Below are 12,225 nucleotides of genomic sequence, written 5' to 3'. Positions count from 1 at the left end.
CCTCCCTCATCGACTTCTCTGCAAGGAAAACATTAATAACTTTGTAGTTAATGTTATCATTATTAGAGGCACAATATACAAGTACAAAGATAAAAATATAGATGATGGGAGATTATCCTGTGCTGTTACAAAATCTTTGTTGTTACAAAATCTTACTATTTATTCAATTAGTCGATGATTCTAGGCCTCAACGAGTCCTATTCAGTATGCTGACCTATACGCCCTTCAATCTCTCTATGTGCACTCGGATCTTTGCAATGCATATGTCAGGATGGCCGAGCGGTCTAAGGCGCTGCGTTCAGGTCGCAGTCGGGTCTTCCCGGCGTGGGTTCGAATCCCACTTCTGACAAACTGTTCTTTTGTCATAGAGCAGTATCTTTTATGACTCTAAAATAGAGACTTCCGGTTATGACATCAGAAGGAAAACACGTTTGATGATCGCTCCGTGAATTTTCAAGTTTTTTTCCTTTAATAGACATTTTTGCTGTTTTAATTTGTTACAGGTACGTTGATAAGATTTGTTTGATCGCATTCATATATAAGTGAGATATATTTTGAGTGTGTGGATAACTTTATCCACCACACAAAAAATTTTTTTCTGTGACAATGAATACAAAGCCTGGTCGTGCTGCACGTGCAGCACAAGGAGCTGACTCACACTCTAATGACACCAGTGGAATAGCTAACAATAAGAATGGCATGTCGAGTAACATCGATAGACAGACAGGAGCTTCTCGTCGTTTTGGGAAAGAATGTACCGTGGTGATTGATGTAAAGGATGTGAAGAAAATAAAGGCAAGTGATATTGTTAGAAGTGTAGAAGAATTAACCGGAGATATGTCGGTCTATGCAGTTGTGCCCAAAGGTGCAAATTTGTATGAGGTCACACTACCGAGTAAGGAAGTAGCATATAATACCTTGTGTGGAATTGATATTGGAAGTGAACACTTTGATTGTACTCTTTTATATTCAGACACTATTATTGTGTCAATTCTTCATTTACCAGCATACATCACAGATGATGATATAAGTATGAAGCTCGGTGAATACGGAGTAGAACTTCTTTCTCCCATTCAACGCAGATATTATCCTGGAACTAGTGTGGCTGATGGGACTCGTTATGTCAAATGTAAATTTCCACAGCAGGTAAAATCCTTGCCTTACAGTCTGAAATTTCAGACTGTCAATGGTCAACAATACTTTAGAGTATTACACAATAATCAAGTTAAGGTATGTTCTAGATGTCTTGATCCGGGACATGTTATAAAAGACTGCCCTGATTTTGTATGCTACAAGTGTGGGGAGCAAGGCCATGTAGCAAAAAATTGCACAAGGCAAAGATGTGAAAGTTGTGGAAGTTTTCCTCTTATGTGTACATGCAGGATATGCGACAAATGCCACAAAGAGGCGCAAACATGTATGTGTTACAGAGAGGCCATTACAGGCATTCATTCGCAAGTTGATGATGATATGAGGGAAGACATATTGGAGTTACAGAGTGACGAAGATGATAAAGAAGAAATTGAGAATGCAAAAAAAGATAATGAGAGTGGAGAAAGTGGGGAAGAAAAAGAAAGAATTGGAGTTGATATGACCAATGTAGAAATAGAATCTGAGGAAGTAAACAACAATCATACAATTGGAGATGGATCGGGGACAGATTCAGATGATGACAGGAAGATGGCTGCAGACGTTGTTGAAAGATCAAACGAATCACGTACATGTCAAGAAAACGGTACTAATATCGAAAATTTCAAAGTAGTACAAAGGAGAAGGAGAAGGTTTAATCCAGTACCTAATATGAAGATGAATAGCATGCGACGAACACCTATGAAGAAATGATCAAACACTCAACATTTTTTAATACTTTCAATACACTCATCATAATCATGGCTTTAAATATTGTATCTCTAAATGTAAATGGCTTGCGTAATTTGAATAAACTAAAGTCTGTTTTAGAAATATTTAAAGAGAAAAGAGGCCATATTTTATTATTGCAAGAAACCTTTTGGGATGATGAGTTTGTTGAAAGTATTAGAGAAAATGAGATTTGGAATGGTGACATATTTTATAGTAATGCTGACATTAGGAGGACAGGTGTTGCTGTTTTAGTAGTGAGAGAATTGAGAAATCAGGTGACACAAGAAATGATTGAAAAGGGTAGGATTTTACATCTTAAAATAGCTATGGATGATAAAGTGATTGATTTAATCAATATTTATGCTCCAAATGTTGTGAAGGAAAAGTTTAACTTTTTCATGAAGCTAAATACATATTTACATAACAGTACTAGTGATAGCACTATCCTGGCTGGTGATTTTAATACAACTTTAGCAGGTATTGATCGACATAACAAAGCCTTACATATTGATGATGTAGCAATGCGTGAACTTTATAAAATTATTCATGATAGGAATATTACCGATTTATGGAGATCACGAAATCCTAGTACTCGTAGTTTCTCCAGAAAACAAGTTGTACTAGGCGAAATGAAGCAGAGTAGAATAGATTATTTTTTGATTTCCTCAAAATTGCACTCCAATGTGCAAAATATTTATTATGCAGATACATCCTTTAGTGATCATTCTTTTGTATACCTTAAACTAAATACCTGCAAAGTGGAAACAGGGCCCGGATTATGGATATTAAATAACAATGTTCTTTTTGAGGAAAAATATGTACAAAGAGTGAAATCAATTCTTACCGAGGGAAAAACTGACGAAATGTATTTCAGTGAACCACTCATTTGGTGGGATAATGTAAAATACAAAATTAAAAAATTTTCCCAAGTATACTGTACAAGAAGAAATAAGGAAAGATTACAAGAATACTTTACATTGCAAAATAAATTAAAATCATTTTCAGAAAAAGTCGCAAATAAAGAACCATATGACATTAACAAATATGAAGAACTAAAACATCAGCTAAGTGACTATGAAACTGATTTTTGTCGGGGGTGCTATATTGAGATCTAAGGCCAAATGGGCAATTGAAAGCGATAGAAATACTAAATATTTTCTAAATCTTGAGAAATATCGACACAACAAAAATGTAATCAATGAATTGATTGATGATGATGGTGTAATTATTTCAAATACAAGCGGAATCTTAGATGAAATACATCAGTTTTATAGTCATTTATATTCTTCGGTAACTGTTGATGATAATTGTACTGATTCACTTTTAAATTTTGTAAACTGTTCTGTATCTGATGAGGATAAAGATATGTGTGATGCCATAATAACAGTTGATGAAATACATACAGCTATAAAAGGGATGGCTAAAAATAAAAGCCCCGGCCCGGACGGATTGACAGTAGAGTGGTATTGTAAATTTTATGATTGTATATATGATATTCTGTTGCACATCTTTCAGAGTGTTAAGAATGACAATATTATGTCGAGATCAATGAGATTTGGGGTTATATCACTTATTTATAAAAATAAGGGGGATAATAGAAGATTGCAAAATTGGCGTCCTATCAGTTTACTTAATGTAGATTATAAAATTTTGGCAAGGATTTTGTCTACACGTTTAAAAATGGTATTACCCAAAATTATTTCTCAAACTCAGACATGTTGTATAGTTGGGAGAGATATTGCTGATACTATAGTCACTGTAAGAGATATTATAGATATGGTTGAGAGAGACAATCTTGAGGGATATATCTTAAAAATTGATCAAGAAAAAGCGTTTGACAGAGTTTGCCACTCATATTTGATTTCTGTGTTACGAAAGTTCGGTTTTGGTGACAATTTTATTCAGTGGATAAAGATATTTTATAATGAAATTAAAAGTAGTGTTAAATGCAATGGTCATCTAACGAAACCCTTTTTAATTAAAAATTCAGTCAGACAAGGTTGTCCTATATCAGCAATGTTATATGTATTAGCAGCAGAACCCTTAGGACTCGCTATCAAAGCAAATCCCACTATCAAAGGTATTCCACTCCCACTGTCTAGTAATACAAGTAAAGTTTTTCAACATGCAGATGATACAACCTTGACATTAGCGGACACACAATCCATTAATCAATCTTTTAATGTACTTGACTTGTATTGTAAAGGATCTGGTGCAAAGGTGAACAAGGAAAAGACAGAACTTCTGTGTATTGGATCTGGTAAACTTACTGATGATTATTGCAAACAATTACAAATTCAAATGTGTGATCAAGTCATCTTAATTTTGGGAGCTTATGTGGGAAAATGTGCAAAGTTATGTGAGCAACTGAACTGGAATGATAGATTGTCTAAAATTAAAAACTTATTGCAACTGTGGTCACAGAGATATTTGACAATACAAGGAAAAGTAACAGTTGTTAATAACTTATTAGTTTCTAGAGTATTGTACATAGTGTCAGTTCAGCCTCTTCCTGATATGATTGCTGATGAATTGAAGCAATTATTTCTCAGATTTATCTGGTCAGGAAAGTCCCATTTGGTTCACTATTATACAATAATTGGTGATAAGCGAAATGGCGGACTACAGTTAACTGATATAAAGATGAAAATGTATGCATTCAGACTAAAATTTTTAAAAAGATACTTTGATGTGAATTGCCATGCTATGTGGAAAAATACCTTTGATCACTTTTTATCTACTGTCCTGAACATGAGGTTGACCAAAGAGTTGTTTCTCATGTCTTTAAATAAGCAACAATTGAATACCCTACCTATATTTTACAGAGAAATGTTTCATGCATGGGAAAAACTTAGAAATAATATCGATACAAATATTGATGTGAGGAATGTTTTTGAACAACCTCTCTTTTTAAATCCTAATATTACATGTGCTGGTAAAACGTTGTTTTTCGCAGAATTTATAGAAGCAGGAATTGTTCGTGTTCAGGATATTACATATGAATTTGTACCTGGAATACTACCTTATAGAGCTATTCCAGAAATGATATACAAATCAAATTCTGAGATCAAAACAGATAAGATAAAAATAGACTATAATTGCATAATAGAAAGTATACCATTAGGCTGGAGAAATATTGTTGCAACAGAGTCAAAACCCACTGTAACCAATGGGAGAAATAATATGTTTCTCAGAGTTGATACAAAATTATATGACCTCTGTTTATGTACAACACAACTATTTTACAAGCTTTTATGTACGTTGATTTTTCAAGAACCAGCTTCTGTTTCCTTTTGGAGTAAGATATTTAGTTTGGAAAAGCATAAATACTGGAAATTGATACACCTACCTTTCAAGACCCCAGATTGTATAGATTTGGATTATAGAATAATGCACAATCGAATATTTACAAAAGAGAGACTAAAATACTATGGCAAAATTGATAATGACTCATGTCCAGTGTGCCAGTTGGAAACAGAGGATTTATTTCACATGTTTTTGAAATGTCCTGAATTAAGCTCTTTTAAGAATTATATTGTATATATAGTTGAGATTCTTTTTAAAAATTGTAGAGTTGGTGTTCTCAATAGCACTTCTCTTGAACAAATGCTCATGATAGGATATAACAAAGAAACAAAATCAGTAAATAGTTATTTTTTGAACTACATTCTGAGCATTGCTCGATTGTGCATTTACAAAAGAAGAAACATTATGTCTTTATTAGGGAAACAAATAGACATCGAAAGATTGTTCCAATATTTGACTAGAAAATATATATTATATGCGTATCAACATTACAAAGACAAAAATCAGACTTTGATTACGAAGTATTTTGTAAAAGATAATCCTTTAATGAGAATAGAAGAGGATAAAGTGTTTATTACATTGTAGAATCATTGTTTTGTACTATAACATTACACAATAAAATTTTAGAATCATTGTTCTGTAATATAGCTTAACAAAATACTATTGTAGAATCATTGTTTTGTAATATAGCATTACAAAATACTATTGTAGAACCATTATTTTGTAATATAGCATTACAAACTACTATGTACATACTGACTGTATATTTTTAACTTTTATACTGTACAAAGCGTTTTTGAATAAAGAAAGAAAAAAAAAAAAAAAGGCGATGCGTTCAGGTCGCAGTCGGGTCTTCCCGGCGTGGGTTCGAATCCCACTTCTGACAAACTGTTCTTTTGTCATAGAGCAGTATCTCTTATGACTCTAAAATAGAAAACATCAATCTTACAGCGTTCATGTATGCTGGCATATAACAGCTGTTTTAGTTAAATATGCTTTTCTGGCCCTTCAAATGTATTAACTTGTTATCCTCTCTCTCTCTCTCTCTCTCTCTCTCTCTCTCTAACACACACACACACACACACACATATAGACACACACACACATACAAATCTCACGGATATCTACAGACGGGAAAGCGATACTACCTGCATGAGTGTTTCACTCACATTCATTCGAGTCCCAAAAAGGTTACCTTTTTATTCTTTATGCTCAAACAGTTATAATAAGCACAAGGTATTATCGAGAGGAGAAGTTTATCTCTTGTATGTTAATGAGAAATTGTCATTTTTATATAAGTACCCGCTGGCGCTATATTCCCGCGATTCACAAACAAGATGCCCATCTATCCACTGCCTGTCTAATTATATACGTCACCTACCCTTCCCCCCCCCCCACACACACACACCATCTCTCTCTCTCTCTCTCTCTCTCTCTCTCTCTCTCTCTCTCTATGGATGTATGCATACATAATATAACATTGTTCAATAACGCTTACCTGTTACATTGGAGGTTTTCACTGTTCCTTCATATTTCAATTGTTCTCTATTACTTAACATTTGCATTTGTCTCTATCATTTAATGTATCCTTTCCACTGTATTTCTAAGAGATAAGGTGCAGAAAACTAATGGATAGATCAGGATGGACAAGCGGTCTAAGATGATGCATTCAAATTACAGTAGAATCCCTCCCTCATCGACTTCTCTGCAAGGAAAACATTAATAACTTTGTAGTTAATGTTATCATTATTAGAGGCACAATATACAAGTACAAAGATAAAAATATAGATGATGGGAGATTATCCTGTGCTGTTACAAAATCTTTGTTGTTACAAAATCTTACTATTTATTCAATTAGTCGATGATTCTAGGCCTCAACGAGTCCTATTCAGTATGCTGACCTATACGCCCTTCAATCTCTCTATGTGCACTCGGATCTTTGCAATGCATATGTCAGGATGGCCGAGCGGTCTAAGGCGCTGCGTTCAGGTCGCAGTCGGGTCTTCCCGGCGTGGGTTCGAATCCCACTTCTGACAAACTGTTCTTTTGTCATAGAGCAGTATCTTTTATGACTCTAAAATAGAGACTTCCGGTTATGACATCAGAAGGAAAACACGTTTGATGATCGCTCCGTGAATTTTCAAGTTTTTTTCCTTTAATAGACATTTTTGCTGTTTTAATTTGTTACAGGTACGTTGATAAGATTTGTTTGATCGCATTCATATATAAGTGAGATATATTTTGAGTGTGTGGATAACTTTATCCACCACACAAAAAATTTTTTTCTGTGACAATGAATACAAAGCCTGGTCGTGCTGCACGTGCAGCACAAGGAGCTGACTCACACTCTAATGACACCAGTGGAATAGCTAACAATAAGAATGGCATGTCGAGTAACATCGATAGACAGACAGGAGCTTCTCGTCGTTTTGGGAAAGAATGTACCGTGGTGATTGATGTAAAGGATGTGAAGAAAATAAAGGCAAGTGATATTGTTAGAAGTGTAGAAGAATTAACCGGAGATATGTCGGTCTATGCAGTTGTGCCCAAAGGTGCAAATTTGTATGAGGTCACACTACCGAGTAAGGAAGTAGCATATAATACCTTGTGTGGAATTGATATTGGAAGTGAACACTTTGATTGTACTCTTTTATATTCAGACACTATTATTGTGTCAATTCTTCATTTACCAGCATACATCACAGATGATGATATAAGTATGAAGCTCGGTGAATACGGAGTAGAACTTCTTTCTCCCATTCAACGCAGATATTATCCTGGAACTAGTGTGGCTGATGGGACTCGTTATGTCAAATGTAAATTTCCACAGCAGGTAAAATCCTTGCCTTACAGTCTGAAATTTCAGACTGTCAATGGTCAACAATACTTTAGAGTATTACACAATAATCAAGTTAAGGTATGTTCTAGATGTCTTGATCCGGGACATGTTATAAAAGACTGCCCTGATTTTGTATGCTACAAGTGTGGGGAGCAAGGCCATGTAGCAAAAAATTGCACAAGGCAAAGATGTGAAAGTTGTGGAAGTTTTCCTCTTATGTGTACATGCAGGATATGCGACAAATGCCACAAAGAGGCGCAAACATGTATGTGTTACAGAGAGGCCATTACAGGCATTCATTCGCAAGTTGATGATGATATGAGGGAAGACATATTGGAGTTACAGAGTGACGAAGATGATAAAGAAGAAATTGAGAATGCAAAAAAAGATAATGAGAGTGGAGAAAGTGGGGAAGAAAAAGAAAGAATTGGAGTTGATATGACCAATGTAGAAATAGAATCTGAGGAAGTAAACAACAATCATACAATTGGAGATGGATCGGGGACAGATTCAGATGATGACAGGAAGATGGCTGCAGACGTTGTTGAAAGATCAAACGAATCACGTACATGTCAAGAAAACGGTACTAATATCGAAAATTTCAAAGTAGTACAAAGGAGAAGGAGAAGGTTTAATCCAGTACCTAATATGAAGATGAATAGCATGCGACGAACACCTATGAAGAAATGATCAAACACTCAACATTTTTTAATACTTTCAATACACTCATCATAATCATGGCTTTAAATATTGTATCTCTAAATGTAAATGGCTTGCGTAATTTGAATAAACTAAAGTCTGTTTTAGAAATATTTAAAGAGAAAAGAGGCCATATTTTATTATTGCAAGAAACCTTTTGGGATGATGAGTTTGTTGAAAGTATTAGAGAAAATGAGATTTGGAATGGTGACATATTTTATAGTAATGCTGACATTAGGAGGGCAGGTGTTGCTGTTTTAGTAGTGAGAGAATTGAGAAATCAGGTGACACAAGAAATGATTGAAAAGGGTAGGATTTTACATCTTAAAATAGCTATGGATGATAAAGTGATTGATTTAATCAATATTTATGCTCCAAATGTTGTGAAGGAAAAGTTTAACTTTTTCATGAAGCTAAATACATATTTACATAACAGTACTAGTGATAGCACTATCCTGGCTGGTGATTTTAATACAACTTTAGCAGGTATTGATCGACATAACAAAGCCTTACATATTGATGATGTAGCAATGCGTGAACTTTATAAAATTATTCATGATAGGAATATTACCGATTTATGGAGATCACGAAATCCTAGTACTCGTAGTTTCTCCAGAAAACAAGTTGTACTAGGCGAAATGAAGCAGAGTAGAATAGATTATTTTTTGATTTCCTCAAAATTGCACTCCAATGTGCAAAATATTTATTATGCAGATACATCCTTTAGTGATCATTCTTTTGTATACCTTAAACTAAATACCTGCAAAGTGGAAACAGGGCCCGGATTATGGATATTAAATAACAATGTTCTTTTTGAGGAAAAATATGTACAAAGAGTGAAATCAATTCTTACCGAGGGAAAAACTGACGAAATGTATTTCAGTGAACCACTCATTTGGTGGGATAATGTAAAATACAAAATTAAAAAATTTTCCCAAGTATACTGTACAAGAAGAAATAAGGAAAGATTACAAGAATACTTTACATTGCAAAATAAATTAAAATCATTTTCAGAAAAAGTCGCAAATAAAGAACCATATGACATTAACAAATATGAAGAACTAAAACATCAGCTAAGTGACTATGAAACTGATTTTTGTCGGGGGTGCTATATTGAGATCTAAGGCCAAATGGGCAATTGAAAGCGATAGAAATACTAAATATTTTCTAAATCTTGAGAAATATCGACACAACAAAAATGTAATCAATGAATTGATTGATGATGATGGTGTAATTATTTCAAATACAAGCGGAATCTTAGATGAAATACATCAGTTTTATAGTCATTTATATTCTTCGGTAACTGTTGATGATAATTGTACTGATTCACTTTTAAATTTTGTAAACTGTTCTGTATCTGATGAGGATAAAGATATGTGTGATGCCATAATAACAGTTGATGAAATACATACAGCTATAAAAGGGATGGCTAAAAATAAAAGCCCCGGCCCGGACGGATTGACAGTAGAGTGGTATTGTAAATTTTATGATTGTATATATGATATTCTGTTGCACATCTTTCAGAGTGTTAAGAATGACAATATTATGTCGAGATCAATGAGATTTGGGGTTATATCACTTATTTATAAAAATAAGGGGGATAATAGAAGATTGCAAAATTGGCGTCCTATCAGTTTACTTAATGTAGATTATAAAATTTTGGCAAGGATTTTGTCTACACGTTTAAAAATGGTATTACCCAAAATTATTTCTCAAACTCAGACATGTTGTATAGTTGGGAGAGATATTGTTGATACTATAGTCACTGTAAGAGATATTATAGATATGGTTGAGAGAGACAATCTTGAGGGATATATATTAAAAATTGATCAAGAAAAAGCGTTTGACAGAGTTTGCCACTCATATTTGATTTCTGTGTTACGAAAGTTCGGTTTTGGTGACAATTTTATTCAGTGGATAAAGATATTTTATAATGAAATTAAAAGTAGTGTTAAATGCAATGGTCATCTAACGAAACCCTTTTTAATTAAAAATTCAGTCAGACAAGGTTGTCCTATATCAGCAATGTTATATGTATTAGCAGCAGAACCCTTAGGACTCGCTATCAAAGCAAATCCCACTATCAAAGGTATTCCACTCCCACTGTCTAGTAATACAAGTAAAGTTTTTCAACATGCAGATGATACAACCTTGACATTAGCGGACACACAATCCATTAATCAATCTTTTAATGTACTTGACTTGTATTGTAAAGGATCTGGTGCAAAGGTGAACAAGGAAAAGACAGAACTTCTGTGTATTGGATCTGGTAAACTTACTGATGATTATTGCAAACAATTACAAATTCAAATGTGTGATCAAGTCATCTTAATTTTGGGAGCTTATGTGGGAAAATGTGCAAAGTTATGTGAGCAACTGAACTGGAATGATAGATTGTCTAAAATTAAAAACTTATTGCAACTGTGGTCACAGAGATATTTGACAATACAAGGAAAAGTAACAGTTGTTAATAACTTATTAGTTTCTAGAGTATTGTACATAGTGTCAGTTCAGCCTCTTCCTGATATGATTGCTGATGAATTGAAGCAATTATTTCTCAGATTTATCTGGTCAGGAAAGTCCCATTTGGTTCACTATTATACAATAATTGGTGATAAGCGAAATGGCGGACTACAGTTAACTGATATAAAGATGAAAATGTATGCATTCAGACTAAAATTTTTAAAAAGATACTTTGATGTGAATTGCCATGCTATGTGGAAAAATACCTTTGATCACTTTTTATCTACTGTCCTGAACATGAGGTTGACCAAAGAGTTGTTTCTCATGTCTTTAAATAAGCAACAATTGAATACCCTACCTATATTTTACAGAGGAATGTTTCATGCATGGGAAAAACTTAGAAATAATATCGATACAAATATTGATGTGAGGAATGTTTTTGAACAACCTCTCTTTTTAAATCCTAATATTACATGTGCTGGTAAAACGTTGTTTTTCGCAGAATTTATAGAAGCAGGAATTGTTCGTGTTCAGGATATTACATATGAATTTGTACCTGGAATACTACCTTATAGAGCTATTCCAGAAATGATATACAAATCAAATTCTGAGATCAAAACAGATAAGATAAAAAAAGACTATAATTGCATAATAGAAAGTATACCATTAGGCTGGAGAAATATTGTTGCAACAGAGTCAAAACCCACTGTAACCAATGGGAGAAATAATATGTTTCTCAGAGTTGATACAAAATTATATGACCTCTGTTTATGTACAACACAACTATTTTACAAGCTTTTATGTACGTTGATTTTTCAAGAACCAGCTTCTGTTTCCTTTTGGAGTAAGATATTTAGTTTGGAAAAGCATAAATACTGGAAATTGATACACCTACCTTTCAAGACCCCAGATTGTATAGATTTGGATTATAGAATAATGCACAATCGAATATTTACAAAAGAGAGACTAAAATACTATGGCAAAATTGATAATGACTCATGTCCAGTGTGCCAGTTGGAAACAGAGGATTTATTTCACATGTTTTTGAAATGTCCTGA

At 33.8% G+C, this 12,225-nt stretch overlaps 2 non-coding genes across 2 annotated transcripts; both read left to right on the top strand.

The window, feature by feature from the left end:
* Positions 1-265: 265 nt before the first annotated feature.
* On the top strand, positions 266-349 carry Trnal-cag (transfer RNA leucine (anticodon CAG)). The gene has a single exon. It is a non-coding gene; the product is annotated as a tRNA-Leu (tRNA).
* Positions 350-7,118: 6,769 nt separating this feature from the next.
* Trnal-cag (transfer RNA leucine (anticodon CAG)) lies at positions 7,119-7,202 on the top strand. The gene has a single exon. It is a non-coding gene; the product is annotated as a tRNA-Leu (tRNA).
* The last annotated feature ends 5,023 nt before the right edge of the window (positions 7,203-12,225 follow it).

Source organism: Sinohyriopsis cumingii, unplaced genomic scaffold (assembly GCF_028554795.1).
Source record: "Sinohyriopsis cumingii isolate HCF-2022 unplaced genomic scaffold, ASM2855479v2 utg000066l, whole genome shotgun sequence".
NCBI lineage: Eukaryota > Metazoa > Mollusca > Bivalvia > Unionida > Unionidae > Sinohyriopsis > Sinohyriopsis cumingii.
Note: the sequence above shows the minus strand (reverse complement) of the source record. Positions and strands in the feature narration are given on the sequence as shown.